This window comes from Athene noctua, chromosome 12 (assembly GCF_965140245.1).
Source record: "Athene noctua chromosome 12, bAthNoc1.hap1.1, whole genome shotgun sequence".
NCBI classification, from domain to species: Eukaryota; Metazoa; Chordata; class Aves; order Strigiformes; family Strigidae; genus Athene; species Athene noctua.
The window spans coordinates 2,824,664-2,843,124 of NC_134048.1; the positions used below are offsets into that span (position 1 = coordinate 2,824,664).

At 43.1% G+C, this 18,461-nt stretch overlaps 1 protein-coding gene across 11 annotated transcripts in view; it reads right to left on the bottom strand.

Annotated features, from left to right (window-relative positions):
- Positions 1-62: 62 nt before the first annotated feature.
- The window catches only part of PURA (purine rich element binding protein A), a 22,206-nt gene continuing 3,807 nt past the window's right edge, over positions 63-18,461 (bottom strand). The window contains exons 2-4 of one of the 11 annotated variants that reach the window (XM_074916510.1): positions 3,342-3,407; positions 3,198-3,254; positions 63-617 (exon numbers count right to left, since the gene is read on the bottom strand). The gene's annotated coding sequence lies outside the window, so the exon portion shown is untranslated. Of the gene's footprint in view, positions 618-650; positions 3,408-18,461 lie in introns of those variants that run through there. The other 10 variants (XM_074916506.1, XM_074916511.1, XM_074916509.1 and 7 more) reach the window with 10 other exon arrangements.

An 18,461-nucleotide genomic window follows, 5' to 3' on the forward strand; every position in this document is an offset into this window, starting at 1 on the left:
CAGCTGCCAAAATCAACTTCCAGCATTAAAAATCAGCAATGATGAGAGCCATCTTAGATCAAATAATTTATTTAGTAATTCCATGTAAACACTTCAGATTTACTAGCAAATACAATGCTTGCTGTTCTTTTAAATAGATCATTCAAAAAATAAGAATCTATTATTAATGGCAGGTTGACTAGAGATCTCCATACTACTGTACAATAAGGAATTTGTTTTCTAATGGATTTAACATCTCGATTTTTCTTGTTCTGCATTTGCTTTACACAAAGCCCAAAGGACACACGTTTGAACTGCTCCCTGACGATGCCACTGTGGACCAGGGTGTTTTGGGGAAGGTACGCAGGCAAATCCTCCCATCCTGGCATTGGTATAAGCTGATGTGAGTGTGGGATGGCAGAACTTGCGTGAACACTGTTCACAATCACACGCCTTTTCGGTCAGAAAACAGAAAATGAACGGTGGAGAACTTCTCTTTGGGATGTATAAAAGCAACGAACTCCATCGTTGGCATTTACTTATCAACACAGCAGTACACATACACGTATCCACAGTCTTGGAAAAGCATCCTATGAGCTGGAGAAAGCAGTGGTTCTGAGGCTTGGTACACCAGTGCACTAAAACCAAAAGAATGATACCTTCTTACATAGTCAAATGAAAAATAAATATCTTTATTTTCTGCCTACTTTATTTCAGTTTTCAAATAAATTTTAAATAAATCTGTACAAAGTATACTGTTACAGTATATATTCGTAAGTTAACTGAAATGCCTAAGTGTAACAACACTACAATAAAGCAGTATAGATTGGCACATCTCTAATAAAGATTAACTTTTACACTCAAAAAATACCAACTCCCATGAAAACCCTTGATATATTTTTGGTATTTTTATGCAAATTACGTTGCAAACATATTACAGACCAATTCTCCCCTGCCTTAAAAAGAAAATCACTTCTAATGGTTTTTCAGAGAACGTGAATATCTTTATGCTGTTAAAGGGACACCATCAGGCTAAAAGAGAGAGAGAGAGAGATTTGGGAAAAAAAAAGCAAAAACTTTGGTCAAAAATTGGCAAGTTTTAGACCTTGTGCACTTTTACCCATCCCACTGAGCTCTGACTACAGTCGGTGCCAGGGATGGCAGGACCGCGGCAGCACTGCTGGGCACCTCCCTCTCGCCAGGACAGGAGAGAGACTCCTCATAGCAGCCAGATTTCCACCCCGTGCCCTGGCTGCCAGGATGCAAACTGCTGCAGGAATGCTTCCAGCCAAATACCCAAACCCACAAAAAAAAGGGTATTTCCCCTTGCGATTAAAAAGGAATTAACACACATGCACTTGGCATGAGTTTTGCCCCCCCACCCCCCCAAGAATCTAAAATTGATCTGACAGTGTCCCTTTGCTCAAAATAAAGACTTCCGTACTGTATAGATCAGATATTGAAGCAAACTTGTTCACAGGATGAAAGAGCCAGGTACATTTCAAAATTCAAATTTTCAAATCCAGCTGCAGTTGTTAGAGTCATGAGCTCTTAAAACCTCCTAATATTTTGTTAAATAATTCCAGACTGGGAATTGGGGGATAAATATTACAGATCAAGAGTGAGAGTCTTCTCTTAATCTTTCCAATGATATATTGAATCAATGTTTACATGCTGAAAGTTAATCTTACATTAGAATGTAATGCAATATTGGCTGCAACATAAACCTATAAATAAATCAACTACCATAGTTTAAACTCTGTTAAATATTTCTAAGTTAATAAAATATTGACAGTATTATAAAATTACAGTATTTACAATAAGAAAAATCTAGACTAATATATACCTTTAACAGATCTCTTCTCCAATTTGGGATTGCAACGGAATTATGAATATATGAACAATTTATTATAAAGTTGCATTGCAAATATCGTTTTTCCATTAGAGCTAGAGAGGGTAATCTATCACTGCCTTTGGAAAAAAAAAAAAAAAAGTGACTTCTGATGGTGGGGTGTAGCTTTTGAGTACCAAACTGGTAACAGGAGTCCTCCGAAAGACGTCTGAAGATAATGTAGGACCAGCCTCAATTGCTCAGATTAAGTTGTAATACAGAACTGCCAGCAATCAGAACCACCCAGGCTGCAAAAGGGGAGGAAAGGTAGTTTTCAGCTCAAAGTGCACAGCTGGAAGGGCTCCCCTCATTCTGGACTCCAACTAAGGCTGCAGATGCTTCGATCTGCACTCAAAAACTGCAAAAACCTCAGCTTTTGGGTTCATTAGGAGGAAATTAGCCGCTGGTGCTCCTTAAAGGGACATAGTTAGGTTGCAGCTATGCCAAAAAACGCTCTCAACAACCATGTATGATAAAACCAGACTAGACATTTGAGATCCTCTTTGGTTTGCTTTTTTGGGAGGTTGTGTTTTTTGGGGGTTGGGGCTGGTGGGTTTTGTTTTTGTGGGTTTTTTTTGTTGTTGTTGTTTTTGTTGTTGTTGTTTTGGGGTTTTTTGCGTTTTGTTTGCTTGGGAGAAAAAATTGGCTTGGACCACGTGTCACAAAGCAGTCAACTCATTTTCTATTCCTTGCCAGCTTCTCTGTTTCTTGAGTATTAGCATAATGCTGTTGTGTTTGGGTTGCAAACACTTGTGGAAAAAAAAAAGAAGGCTTCAACGCTCCCAAGTCAATTTGTCTTAGTTTAAACCAAAAATCTGAAAAAATGACCTAAAGCGATTCCCATCATTAAAAAGCGCCAGCTGCTTTTGGGGTCCAGACACCTAGCAATGTCCTTTTAAGGATCAGACCTTTTTCTTGCCCTTTCTCCCAGCCTTGAAGGAAGAGTTTACAGCCAGTTTAGGAAGGGCAACGCTTAAATTCTCTCCCTCCTCCCCATGTCACACTTGCCTTCTAGCAGTAAATCAGAAAAAATGGGGGGGAAAAAAATTTTTCAAATTCCTTTCCCGCCCTTCCCTCCCCCAGTCCTGCTCACTGTAAAACAGAAATGGCATTTTTTAGTGTATATTTTTGGATAAATTATTTTCTCAGCCCCAAGCCTGGAGATGATTGTGAGAGACCTACCCACAGGCTTCGGAGAGGTGAAGCAACTTATGCATTTGCAGGGGCTTCTACCAGTTCCCGTAGTGGGCAGCTGGGAACAACTCTGTCCTTAAAAGCAGGCTTTAAAATGGTAAAAGAATAATTTGTAAACTTGGGTCTACGTTACCAACAGAAGGCTCTAGGTCCTGCAGGCTCCGGTTCCCAGAGATGCAGAGCAGGAAAACTAGAAAGAAAACTTGGTACCTTTCAATCACCTGCCAGGTTGTACTGGGGGGGAGTGGGGAACGAGAGAGACAAAATGACAACTGACCTTATTAACAAAGGTATGTTTAGGGCTTCTGGTTTCAGGAATAAACCGATATTTACTGGTAAAAGTCTGCCAAAAAACAAAAACAGAAACACAGGATTACTGGTAAATATTGGTTTATATGGAGAAGTTAAAAAAGAAAAAAAAGAAGTCATCGTGCTCCTGATCTCCACGTGCTCCTGGGCAGGAGCCGAGAACTGCCCTGCAGCATCCCTACACTCAGCGGCATCTTTGGCACCCAGACACCTCAAACCAGAAGCCTTGTGTTGAGAGGAAAGTCGTGTTTCTTTCCTTTACTCCCCCTTAAACTACGCGTTTCTTTCTGGATTTCTCCCCCCACCCTCCGCAAGGCTGGTCCTATGGGGGTTTGGCTCAGGAGATGGAAAGTCTTCTTCAAAACCACTTGGAAATGAATTTGTACATAATATGGTATCTCATCACCAATGCTGTTGGTGCCTGAGCCTCATCCATGCCCTGAGATACCATAAAATATACAAGACTGAGTGTATATTTTAAATAAACCATTTTCTTGTAAGTGGCATAAACCCATTCATTTTATTTACATGCTTATTTATTTCCAAAAATAGAGTTGGTCCACATTGGACAAGAGAAATCAAGAAGCCATACAGTAGAAGAGTTAAAAGTCCAACATTTAACCAAAGTACAATGAAATTCCAGAAGTCTGTGGCTGACTTGAACCACAGAAACATACACGAGCCACACAGACATTTGTACATAGAGCATTATATTACCAATAATATTTGCAAACATGAGGTCAAGATGGCTAAAAACCCAGCAGAACTGAACCAGGGGTCACGGCTGAACAGAAGCGGGTGGTGAACAGCTGTCACTACTGCGGGAAAACACCACTCTCCAGAGATTTTGCTTCACTTTGTTTTTTTTTTCTTTAACTGAGAAAGTCCTAATTTTTCTGCCCTGGGGATCAAAATTGAGGACACAGTGAAAGCCAACCACATGTATCTCCCTAAATGCACACCGAGTGGCGGGGTGATGCGTGGGCAGCATCTCCGCGGTGATGCTGGGGGTCTTGTACCTGTGAAGACGCAAGGAACGCCAAACGGCGAGGATGCCAAACGGCACTGACAGCCCCCAGGGCCGGCTGTGCCAGGGACGACCTCTGCTTGGAGGGCAAAAGCCCAGCCTAAAAAACATTGGGTTTGATGCTGAAGCAGGCCAAATATGCAGGGCAGGACCCCCATCCCATCCACCCAACAGACTGACCCTGCCTGCTGCTACCTAGCCTAAAGATCACCTGGAAAAGAAAAAATAGGTATTTATACCCTGGCGGTGTGCTGTGGGATGTCTGAAAAGGGTCCGGATGGGCTTTGTCTTGAAAACAAAGATTTCCCTCCCTTGCTGTGGGCAATTTTTGGCATTAGTAATTCCAGCCCCGTCTACCTTTTCTGGAAGACCACAAATAATCCAGCCTGAACAGACCTACAAATATTAGAGGATGTCACACAGGACAGATGAGGGAAGTGATTTTTACTCAAACAATTTAATTTTTTTACATTTAAAATAAAAGCTCAGAGGCCTGATTGACAGCAGAAGGAGAAAAAAAAAAAAAAAAAAAGGAAAAGATGCATTATCTCTGTGTTATGGCCTGGTTTATCCACGTATTTCCATGGACCTCACCATGATAATATCTCAGTGTCTACAAAGGATGGAAAAATAGATTAAAATCTGTACGTTCTCCTGCAGAGAATCACAGCAAGTAAAAGGGGGAAGACAGCTGTACACTCCTGGTACTTCTACAAACAGCCCCTATACGGGGTAGAACCTCATTAAAAGGGTATAAATTAATTTTCCTTTTTCAAGTCATCTTTGACACTCACAATATTAAGCCTAGTCCAATGTGAATGCTAGTATAGAGCTAATTTACAGAATACCAACAATAATTATCTGTACCTAACAGGATTTAAAGGCAAGTATACTCAGTACATTTAGAAAAAAATACTATTAGCAAGATGCCAGACCTTTGACAGCAGTTAAACAGAAGCAGCTGTGCAGTTTTCTATGTGGATGGACAGCCTTTTAGCACGAGTCACTATTATCATCTGAGCCTGTAACAGTCAACTCTATCTTCTGATTTGTCTTGTAGAACGTTTCTAATCTCAGATGTGAAATACATTTTTAAAAAGAGATGGGCCTGATCCCGTGCAGTTGGGTATGTACAACACTCCCCAATGAAACTCAAAGCCCAAATTCCTAAAGAGAGAGCACAAGAGATTTTTTTTTTTCTTATATCAAGTAACTATCATGCAAGCATACCACAACATTTTTATATTAAGTACTTCAAAGTCAGCTGGTATAATTTAACTAGAAGTGAGCAATCTAATGAAATTAGTATTTCTAGGGGAAGGGGACAAATGTTGTGCCAGTGACAACCACCAGATTACCAAGGGAAAACAGCACAGGGACACCATGGGGGTCTAATGAACTGTGTTACAGGAGAGTTCACGCACAGCAGCCTCTCAGACCTTAGCACCGAAATCTGTAATATGCAGTTATTGTCTATGGTGGCCTATACACCTTCAATCATTTGCTTTTGCTACCCGGAATCAGATATTCTTCCTGTATGAACGAATCACTTAAAGCCTAGCAATACTGTTGGAGCATTAAAAATGACTTTGTTTTCCCCTGCCCGTTGCCTCACATTTCCCAGGGTCCACACCGCCGCATGCTCACCGTACCAGACCTCATCATGCTCTGCTGAATCTTCCAGTCACGGCCAGCCTGAAGTCACTTCTCTAGTATAAACCAACCACTCTGCTCTTTCAATTGCCAGTCCTTACACTTAAACACCAACTCTACCTGAAAGCCTTGAGGTGCCTGCAGTTAACCTACTCCTATTTATGACTTGTCAAAGCACTTGCTCTTTGGTACCATGATCTACTGACGACAGGGAAGGTGGGAGAAGCATGGGGATTTGCCATGACTTCTAGACTTTTAAGAAGCCTAAAATTAAGCTAGAGCAGCAAAGCGTTGCCCTAGCTCACACCAGTTTGCTATGAGTCCTCCTAGGTCTCTTGGGAAGAGACGTAACACAGGTCTGCACAGGCACACACACATGGACAACACTCCCTCAAAAACAGAGCTAGATGAGACCTGGAAAATGCTAACCAGACCTCTCTCCCCATTCCCTCCCTTTCTGCCCGTTGTCAAAACCAAAACCTTTTAGGTTTTTCTTGGTAAAAACAACAGAAAACAGAACATATCCACAACATTTGTTGCTGAGGCATGCTCTGGGATCTGGCAGATCTGCAAGTCAAGGTCAGGGTAGGAATTTGAACTGGAGGTGTCACATCACAGGAGAAATCTAGATGCCATGCTACCCAGTATTCTGGGCTTATTTCTCCTCTTAGGTCAAGCAACCAGGAAAGTTCAATGAAAATCAACTCTTCTCCACCTGGCAACTTTGGTTTTAACGAATTAGTGTTTTCCAGAGGAAACTAATTTGCTCAAAGACTGAAGATCTACTCAAGAAGATGGATCACCATCTCCAACCAGACTTCTGTCCACCTTGTGCTGCTCAAGTGATCAACATTGGCTGCAACCAGAGAAGGACTCTATGACATCTCTCTTCTTGTTACAAGCATGATTTTTTATTACCTTCTTGGGAAGACTTGATAAAAACCTTTTAAAGCATCCAAATAAAGATCAGTTGATTTTCCACCTCCTACTGTTTGTCAACATGTTCAAAGATTATGATAGATTACCCAGAAAACAAGATCGATCACAGAATCACAAAATGGTTTGGGTTGGAAGGGACCTTCAAAGGCCACCTAGTCCCAACTTTTTTTGCAGACCGTTGCTTCCAACCTATCACATACTGAAGACCTAGAGCACTTCAGTTTCTCCTTCTCAAACTGGAGTTCAGGGTTGCTGATCTGCAATTCCCAGTGCACAGTTTATTACTTTAATTAAAAAAAATAATAATCTGACATTAAGATGTTATCTAGTCATGGAGAATACTAAGCTATTTTTTAACAGCCCTATTTTTGCTAGTAACTGTAGTCTCAAGCTCTTCTGAAACTCCCAGGTACACCTGTTGCTCTTCCACTTGACTTTACTACTTTGTTGCAGCATCTCTGCCTTAAACACTTGAGTTTCAGAGGGAGGCTCCTTATCTTTACCATCCAAAAGGACTATGTGATGGATAGGTGGTCTCTCAAACATGCCCTATGCTCCACAATGACATGGATAAGTCACTTAAGTAGTATGAAGTAATGCAGAAAATTAACTGTGCCTTCAGTTTTGCATGCTCAGATTTTCTCCCCAGCCTTCTCTCTGATATACTCTAAGATAGCGTTTGCTCCTTAAGGCCAACAGATCTTCAAAGTCCCTCCTAAACGGCTTTATTTCCAGATCGCAGGTTACCTACTGTACAGCATGGTTCTTTCAGTCTACTTTGCAAGACTTGGACTACTCTCTTTTGAGGAAGTCCTGCCAGAAGTCCCTTCCTTTATAACTATTTTACTTCATAACTTTATAAATATTTTACTCTGCCTAACTTGGATATCTGTAACCTTTCCAGGTATCTATGGGGTTGCCTTGACGAGTTTAAGAACTTTATTTTTCTGATCTTCTCCTCTGCAATATTTTGTAACACAAGACTCATTTTTAGTCCGGCGCCTTCCACCCCTGAGGATGCTGAACCTGTAATTGTACTGTGGTCACTGCTATTTAATGACTCAATGGTAATTATATCTCGAACCAGTTCTTAACGTTTTAGTCCTAAATCAAGGCTAACTCTATACCAGGCTGTTACAAGAAATGATCCTTTAAGTAAATCAAGATGTTGGTTCACCAAAATGGTAGCCAGCTTCTTCCCAAACAATCTGGCCAGATAGCACAGACATAACTGAATTTACTTTTTCTTACAGGTTTATGAAGATGCATGAGCCTGGTTTTCTCCGAAGCCCCATGAAGCCTCTAACCACCTTCATGTCTGGAATAGAAAATTTCCTAATACCTCTGTGTCATTAAAATATGGGATTTATATCCAACATAAATTTGTCTGTCTGGTCATCACTACTCCGATTTCCTCTCAGATTTTACAGCAACTTTTTAGATCTAGTGTGCCTTCGCACCTTTATGACCTAGCATGCCTATTTATATGGCAGGTAATGCAGTATCGTACTGATTTTCATCACCCCCCGCCATGTTTCAATCAGAGCAGCTATGCCAAGGTCTTTTTACACCACCGAGTAATCTACAACAACTATTTTTGTTTCATGTTTCCACACTTGTATACAGACATTTTTCTTGTTTGGACCACATCCCCATTTCTTGTCCCAATCTGCAGCCGAACAGCTGATTGCTCCTCCCACGTACACAACCCAGTCCTCAACCTCCTCGTACCCCGTGCCGAGAACTCGCTCTTTGTCCTCCAGGAGAAATGGGCAGAGGTTTTTTTCCCAGCACTCCTGTTCAGCACCTTTGCCCAAGCCCTGACAGCCTCAGCCTTCCACCAGCACTGCGTTCAGTCCATCCTCCCAAAACCCTGTCCACTTCCTGCGTCACCAGTCTAGGGATGCTTCGGCTGAAGCGCAAACCAGCCCACGCTGCAAAGTCATGGCTCTCAACTTCACCTACTTTCTATCATCTTCCCAGGCACGCATTAAGTCTTTAAGAAGAGGTGTCGCCATGTCCTAAATTTTGTCTTCCTCCCAGGCACCCGATTTTCCCAAGTATCTCAGCTTCAAGGGTGACAGCCCCAGGCTTGCCCCAAGCACTCTGGTACCTTCTAGGATCCACATGTCCACTCAACAGGCAATCAGATGGATCTCCTCCTCATCATTGGGAGCAGAGCCTCTATTTCCCACGATCAAATCCTCTGCCATCCAAACCTCCCAGAGCTACTTCCCGAGTTTCTAGAGGAATCTCCAGAACAGAGAACAACTCTGTTATGTTAAATTATAAATCATTCCTTTAATCCTGTCCAGTTGCAAGTCAAGTTTCCACGAACAAAAGGCAAAGCAGCCAGTGCCGAGGTGAGGACAGACCATGATCACCTGCAGATGATTTAACACCATCTCTTCACCAGCTCAGCAACACCGGCCTCAAAATGCTTTTGGAGCTTGGAGCGCCTCCACTTGTTGCACTGTACAGTATTTTATCAGGAAAAAAACCCTCTTAAAGCGTGTCCACTCTACACTCGTGTGTGGAGTTCCTAGCACAATGTTCTTCAACTTCCACAATTAAGCCAGGATTTTTACTTTTTGACCATGTAAGTCCATCTTTAAACTAAAAATAGACTGACTGTTAATGGAGTCTTTTTTTTAATTACTTTAAAGCACCAATTAGAGACTTTCTTTGGACAAGATAAGTTACATATGGCCTTGCAGAAGCCTGCAAGGACTCATTTACCAGGACTTTTATTGACAGCTGAAGCTCAGAAGCCAACTTTTTTTTTTTTTTAAAGATCGAATAAGCCTCTGAATACACCACTGTCAGAAGATCTATCCACAAATCAAACTGTTTGCATGCATGAAAGCAGAGATGACAATTACATGAATTTGCAGCGCTTAGTTCAGAATTATTAATGCTAGAAAATAATTCAAAGCCTCTAGTCCCTATTTTGCTCAGAAACCTGCCTCATTGCCCTTCAGCAGCCCCTAGCAATGGTCATCCTAATGTTATTTATTATTTAAATAAATTAATCTTTTTAATAAAAGGAAATTTTGACCCCATTTATAACTCCGTACCTGACAAGACACTGGCTTCTTTTCTTCACCTCTGGTGCTGCTCACACAACATTTTTCTTAAGTTGACCTGCCCACACAGTTCCTGATAAGCCAATGCTACGTTGCCAGCTCTCCTCAGCATCACTTGAGTGGGAGGTTTAAATACCAGATTTCACAAAATCCTTTATCCATGCTTCCTAGCCCCGGCATTTCTTGAAGTATTGACAGATCAGAAAGCCTTCACAGTTTGCCTAGAAATGAGACAGCTGGACCTGCTTCTGCTGGACTGATGCGGAAGAGCTGGCCCCTGAGGACCCTGCACCCACCTCCTGACCCCCAGGTGAGTTTTGAGGAGTCTGGACCGGCTGATGCTGGCACACTGATGCACACTCCCAGGGAGGTGCTGGTTAGAGCTCCTCTGCCCATACTAAATGCCTAAGCAAAAGGCAAGCCCAGGAAAAGCAAGTTCCAAACCTCGGGAGACTACAGACAATAAAGCCAGCAGCTTGCATCGCATTCACAAACTATTGTGCAACCAGGACAGAGCATGGAGAAAGAAAACTTATTCCCTAGTGAGACACTACAGCAAACCCAACCTGGGGGAGAGAAAGACGCTCAAACTTCAAACGACAGTGCGTCTTCGAGATGTCCTACGCAGAGGGGTCCTGCCCAGGATGCACAAACGTTGTCCTGTGCTCTGGCATGTGACAGTATGTCTTTCTACCCAGAGTTAGAAGAACAAAACCCACCCCAGCCTCTGACTGGGGCTAATATACCAGGTGGAGGGCACAGCAGATACAACGAGGACTTGGTGATCTGAGCTCGAGTCACACATCAAGACATTCATCAGCAATAGAAAAAAACGCCACTTCTCATTTTCTCCATTCTCAACTCTCACCAGTATAAATTACCCAGGCATATATCTTATACAGATTTATCCTCCTTCAGCCATGTGAAGCTTGCAGCTTCATCTCAGCACCAGCACAAATGATGACACAGAGGAGCTGAAAACACCCCAGTGGGGGTCAGCCCTGCGGCAGAGACCTTGCAGTTCGCATGTCCTTGCACGCCAGCCCCGAAGCGCCCTGTGCTGTTTCCCCCTAGAGCAACTGTGCATCGGTCCACTGGGATGATGAGAGGTCTCTGAGATGCCTCCAAGATCCCAGGCTCAGCTGCCAGACCTTCCCACAAGCATGACAGGGCCACCTCGCAGTCAAAACCACTGATGGGCACGAGTGAGACATGATCTCTTGCATGAAGACGGTCATCCACGGGGGCTGCCATGCGGTCTCTGCACTGTGCCCAGTACTAAATCCAAACTCATTGGGGCCAATGTGGTCATGGGGATTCAGATGCCATTTGCAAACTGCCTTTATGAGCAGCTCTCCATAGAAATCAACATACTGACTGGGATGACATTTCAACGTGTAGAGGTTTTTCCCTGAAAAGCTGAGTAAATCTCTCCAAGGCATGGACTTTGGCTTCCTGGCAGCACAGAGGATCATCTCCCACAAGAGCCACCTCCCTCCAAGGTCTCACTAGTCAAGAGGGACTCATCGTTCCACGCTGCAGACATAACTCCACACCTCTCACCTCTCCGATCTACGATAGAAAGAATGAAGCTTTTCTTCGCTTCGTGCATATTTCAAGATAGTGTTTCAAGAAAAAAACCCTTCTGCACCACAGCCAAAAAGGCTCAGCACAAACTCCCACAGCCAGCATTGCAGCGAGTCCTCTTTTCACTTCAGTCTCCAACATGGCTTAAGCTTAAAAGACTAAGGTGTGTATTTTTGCAAAGATAACAACAGGATGGACAGCAAACCAAATAATGATCAGCAAAGCCAAGGAATTATCCAAGTTAAGACCGAGTTACTTGCTGGGGAGATCCGGAAGATGCCCATTCAAAGCAAGTGCTCTCCCAGCTGATGGCTGATCCAGAAAGGAGCAGAAGTATACCACATGTCATGAGCCTAAGCCTCAAGACAACGAGGTGCATAAATGGCCAGCCATCTACACAGGTGGTCTCCTGTTTTATCTGGGGCTGCATCTACACGAGCAATCAGCACAGCCAGAGCCAAGTTTGACAGCAAACGAGTCACTGCTCAGGACCCGACAGTCACATTATCTGTGTTCCAGGGATTTTACTCTCCCATGAGCTCTAGCTTGGTCTGACCAACCTATTCCCACTGGTTGATAGAGTTTGTCTTTCGGCTTAGTTAAACCCAAAACAAATCAGGTCATGTGCTCTGTTCTGTGATAAAACCAAGGTACATTACACAGGGACAGCAGAGCACTTCGCTGCAGAAGTGCACGTCTGACCTGAGCTGCAAAGCTACCGCAGACACCCCAGGGACATCTGCTACAAGGTCCTGGTCACCCAAAATGAGGCAATACCCACATGCAGGCAAAACCTACAGCCAGCCTGAGCAGGGCTCCATCTTGGCTGGACGTGGTGCCTTTCAGAGCAAAAAGATCAGATCCCCTCTTCAGGCAAAAAAGCACCAGCAGTATTGATCTGCAGAGGGACAGTGAAGCATTGTTCAGGGATATCCAGCCATTTGCTCTGACTTGTTTTAATCAGTCAACACTCAAAAGACAGATAGCAGGGCCAGAAGTCCTCTATCTTTATCTTTTCTCACTTAATCTCCAGCTGACACTTTTCCGTGAAAACATGCCTCATTCCTCGCCATGTGAATTCAACTCTCCCTCTTCTATATTTTGCCTGAAACAGGCTACACAACTGTTTACTAATTTTATAGGCGCAGGCAAGGCTCTGACTCTCCGAAAAACCACAACTGCTTATCTGGCTTCAGCCACACACGGATACCGAATTGCAGAGACTGGGCCAGCTGAGCTACCCCAGCCGGGGAGCTGAGCCCCACACCCCCACCGACCCGCGCTCCCCTGGGATCAGCTGCCTGGCACCCCTCAGCCACCCGTGGCAAAGGGTCTGCCAGAGCTGTTGTCACCTGGCTCTCAGGTGCTTCTCTACAAGTGGCATCACCCACCCTCCACCCTGAACGCCAGTTCAGATGCTGCAGCACTCAAGCCAAGGTGCACCTCAGCTGCCCACCTCTGCCAGCCCAGTCCTCCTGCCTTGCTCCGAAAGCCTTTTCCCACCCTCCAGACAGACAATGCCTCCTCTGCTGAGACTGCTAGGAGCTTCTCCTTTCACCCAGCTTGGTACCTGCCTGAGTCCACCAGCTCAGGAAATGTCTTTGTTAGCGACAACAGCACCACACCTGCCTGCGGGAAGGCACGTCCAAAAGCAAACCCGCTCATCTTTTTCCTTCCAATGTACTTCTCCAGCAGCAACTTTTATGCCATCCAAAGTGCAATAAAATATCCACTGGAGAAGTAACTCTGTGAATCCCTAAAAATGATGGCATTTCGCTCTCTCTGCTGTCTACAGCTGTTCAGACCTGCGTTAACAAGCAGCCCACTTCGACTTCACAAGAGGTGGGATGCACTGCAGACCCCTATGTAGTCTGACCTTCCCCCAGACTGTAGTGCTGCTAAAACACAGTCCTACTGGGAACTGAAATGCTATGAACAGATAAAAAGTGAAAAAGAAGGATAGGCAGTCTAAGAGAAACTCCCAGAGTGGACCCAAGGTCATCTGGCATGAACAGTACAGGAGCAGGCAGGCAGCACTGCTGATGTGAGCAGAGTGGGCAGCCCAACTCCAAAGAGGAACGTCAGCTGTCACACGAGAGGAGAATCCTTCCTTGCGCCATCAGGCTATCACCCTCAGCAATTTCAATGCAAGAGATTTCACTTAAGAGAGAAAAAAAATGCCATGAACTTCAGGTCCAAAGATTACACTCTGGTTAAAACAGGCTTTTAAAAAAGGTTATAGTTTTGAAAGTCCAGTTAGATTAACCTTAACTAGCTTTAAACTATATATACGTATCTCCTTGCCACGTTCACAACCCACACACATTTTGCAGTGCCAGTGAGCTAAATCATGTGCAAGTGAGCAGAGTAAAAGGAACCACGGGCTTGAAAAAAAGCTCTGGGCTGAAATTATCTTTCATTGTTGCAAGTGGCACAGGAGATGGCAACAGCAGAAGGAATCAAGAATAAAAATGGAACTCTCTTGTTTACCTTGTCGGTTTTGTCAAAACATTTTGACAACACTTTGCATGCAGCCTGCTTCTCTGTTCTGCTACCAAAAATTCAGATCCTTTCACCTATCTTCACGTGTTACAGAAGAAAGCCAAAAAGAGTAAAACTTTCAGGGAGAGAAGTGCATGTGCAAAAAATACAAAGACAAGCACGAGAACTTAAAACTACCCTGGACCCATCTTCCAGATAGTCCAAACACCAACATGAACAGTAACCCTTCAATTACACAAGCTGAGTTAACAAGGAGTAGGCAGTCAGCAGAGGAGGATAGTAAGAAAATAAAAGGAAAATTTAGGTACGCCTGACAAAGCAAAGAAAAAAAAAAAAAGTGCAAATCAGGATTTTAAATTTGCAATTAAATAAAAAATTCTTGACAGTGTTGTTTTAACAGAGAAACTTTCCAGTGCTTTAGGCAGAGCCCTAGCTCTCAAAAAGCAAACAAAGGCAGTAAGAAGCAGCAGGTTTTTGAATGAGCAAATTGCACAGTTGTGGAAGAATTTGTTTTTGCTGCCTTCTTTCCAACTCACCTGAGACCCGTTTTCTACCTGTTGGACTATCAAAGCCCAGGAAACTGGTTGGTTCTAGTTACACTTTGAGTTTTTGTGTTTCATGAGAGCCTCCTGGAATGTAAACCTGTTTTAGCATTCTTGTACATTAATGTCAGGATTCTCCACTTCTAGCTCCCAAAACTTCTGCCACAGACAAGTCAATCAGATTTGGTATATGCCCTAGAACAGGAAATGGGAGGTCTGGGTTTAAAGCAAACAAGCAAATAAAAAATAATTACATCAGTGCTCTGCAAGGTGTTGGATCCAAACTCGGTGGATTAGCTGAAGTCTTCAATCCAAAACTCTCAGTAATTGTACTTTAAAAAAAGTTTAACCTGTTGAACTTAGAGAAAAGAAGAAAGTGGCAGACATTTGAGGGAGACAGTGTGCAGGTGCAAAAACGTGAAGTGCCATAGTTCACCACCTTAGAAGAAATCTGAGTTTTGCTTTGTTTGGTTTTGTTTTTCTTAAGTGCCAGGGAAACACACTTCCCAAAGGGCGGCTTTAGAGTTTATGGGCACCAAGGTGGAAGCATGAAGTGAACACATGCCAAAAATGTCAGGTTTTCATAAACCCGTCTTGAAAAAGTGCACCGTGTTTCTCAGTAAAAATGCGTATCTACCAAATCTCCACTGACCACGGGCCACTTGCGTATGGAAAGCTGCATCAATTTGCAGCACCAATGCTGTCATTTTTGCCTTCTCCTTCCACCCACCTCCCCAATTTTTTTTTCCTTGGGAGACATACAGCGCCACTGCATTAGAACGTACAAGAAATGAAAACAGTGAGTACGACTGATATAGATCCATTGACTTTTTATTACAAATGTACTTGATCACTTGGCTTCAAAAAACTTTAAATCAACCCCTATTTTCTGTACGCCAGTACAAAGTAAAATCTATTTTACAAATTAAATACCTAAAAATTTGACAAAAATATTAAAGTTTGATGGAAAAAACAGTTATAAAAATCTTAAATCCCCTTTTAAGAGATAACATCCCCTCCCAACCCCCACAGTCCTGTTATACAATATTAATAGTCATTTTTTTAGAATAGGTAGGTATGTTATATCTTGCTGTTAGCATACAAGTCACTCTAATAGCTTTATCTGTATATACTCCAGTTAGTGCATGAATGCCATCTGATTGAATATAATCAACTATCTTTAACTGATCCCTAATTTACATTTCATAGCTTGCATAGTTTGAAGGGACAAAGGTTATACTACAGCTAATCATAAAAAAAGGTGGTTACAGTGCTATTTTTAAAGGCAACAAAGTAATTGCTCCCAAAAAAAAAAGAAATTATCGGTCAGCTCTGAGCAGGGGTTAAAATCACTGGCAGCATTCTGCCTTGCTCGATGGGATCATCCCTGCCTGGCCCCCGCTGCCCGCACCGGACAGCCCCTCTGCGCTTTACAACAGACAAGTTACAGGTTGCAAACCGCTCCTCAGCGAGCGCTACACCCAGCACATTTCAACCCCTGCAAGGGATACGCAAGAAAGCGACACTGTCAAGTATTTTTTTTTTTTTTTTCCTTTTTTAAAATTGAATTTTCCCAAAAAGCTCTCTGCCGCATAGGGGCACACCTGGCTGGAAGCTCAGTGCCCTGTCCGAACTCGCAGCTGAGCTGCTGATGCTGGCACAGCTGCCCGGCCGAGCCCTGACCCTCGCCACGGGCCTGGAGCGAAAGCCAGGATGGGTCCGGCCAGTCGCCTCCTGCTCCCGGGCAGCTGGAGGGTTGCTTTTGCGGCAGCATCGCAAGCGGGACCACAAAGAAGAGGCAGGAATCAACAGTGGCTTGTTCTGTTTCTTTTTTTTTTTCTTTTTTATTTAACTTCTCAGAGACAGAGCAATTTATTTTTTTTTAAAACCAAAAAAAAAAAAAGACTTTTAATTTGGAGGACTTTTCTCCGTTAGCATAAAACCACTTAAAGGGTGGCTGTATTTCAATGGTAAATTACTTGACAGTGTCCCTTTGACTTAAAAATAAAATAATGTCAGTATTGCAATGAATTTCAAGTTTTCTTGCATGTAGTCATTATAAAGTAGTTTTTATCATGCTCTTGGACCTATTCTACAAGACATTTAAAAGCATATCATCAAGGAAAATATAAGGCATACTTCTCAGGAATTAGGTTATCTTGGCACATTTGAGCATACTGTCTCTTTTTAAAACAACACATATGGTCAAATATACCTTTCTTCTTCTAACATTAAACAGGGTTTTCTGTACTTTGTTTTAAATACTGAGATATTAGAGCCTTGGTAAAGTACCGAGCACCTCCAGGGGAAAAAAAAAAAGGAAAAAAAAAAAAATCAAAACAGTAACAGAACCAGAAGTGAAATCCCACGAACCTTTACAGTCATTTTAGTCTTTCATGATCATCATTCATAAAGTCCTAGAACATACATAACATCTGTTAAAAGCAGGGAAAAAAAACCCAACAAAAACCAAAACCCAAAACAAAACCGAACGAAACACGCAGAAGAAAGCCAAAACGAGACAAAAACTGACCACAAGTTCTCAGACACTGTTCACAAAACTGCCAGTGGGCTGTTTCAGGCTGTACTGGTTTGACTGGAGCCGCGCGGCCCGTGCGCCTCTCCAGGCAGCCGGATCCCGGGCAGGATCCGGGCGGCGCGGGCGAGGACGAGCCCCCGGGAGTAGCCCGCGGGGCCAGCGACGCTCCCGGGAGCCGGGAGGGGATGGACGGACACTGCCGGGCTCTCATCGCCTCTCGCTACTTATTGCTGGGGACACAACGCAGCAGCGTGGAACTACGAGCGCCGGACCGCGTCCGTCGGCAGCACAACAACTTTGGGAGGGGAGTGAACAGCAGGACCGAGACAATCAATCAAGTAGCAAAACCAAAGCAATTAATTTCCTAACTACGTCTAGCAGCATGGAGAATGCAGTCCCGCACACATCACAGTTGAAGTACAATAATCGATGGAACTGCCCATCCAGACCCTCCGATTCAAAAGCAGGTTATCAGACAAATGTTTACATGCAATTGAGAACCATTTCAAATGTCACATTACGCACTCTGAAAGCTTGTATTACTACTGGGAAATAGGAAAGTGCACATTTAAAGCAATTTTAAACATTTCCAGTGATTGTTTAAAAGAAACAGAAACACCTCACTACTGGCATCTCATATTTAACTTTCTGTGAACACTAACAGCAAACTTCTTTAAAGGGAAATAATGCATGGTACAATGGAAACAGCTTGTTTTGACACTTACAGTACATCTCAGAAAAAAAAATGGAATTATAATTTTAAATGGGAATATAAAGACAGCAGGAAATAAATTTCTTTGAAACAAGCTCTTTTTTTTTTTTCCCCACCCTTCTGAAACTCCATCCTTGACCACCAGTAAAGCACAGACAGTTCCTGCTTGTACAGGTGGTGGCTTCTACGTGCAGCAGCTAGGTCTACCAGACAGCTAACTTTGCCAAGAGCATTAAGAAAAATGATTGCATCCCAAAAAAACTTCTCAGTGGACCAAGATCCTAGTTTCTCTGAAACACTGTCTACTGAATTCTGGCGAAAAGGAAAGGAAAAAGAAAGAGAAGAGAAGAGAAGAGAAGAGAAGAGAAGAGAAGAGAAGAGAAGAGAAGAGAAGAGAAGAGAAGAGAAGAGAAGAGAAGAGAAGAGAAGAGAAGAGAAGAGAAGAGAAGAAGAGAAGAAGAGAAGAAGAGAAGAAGAGAAGAAGAGAAGAAGAGAAGGAGA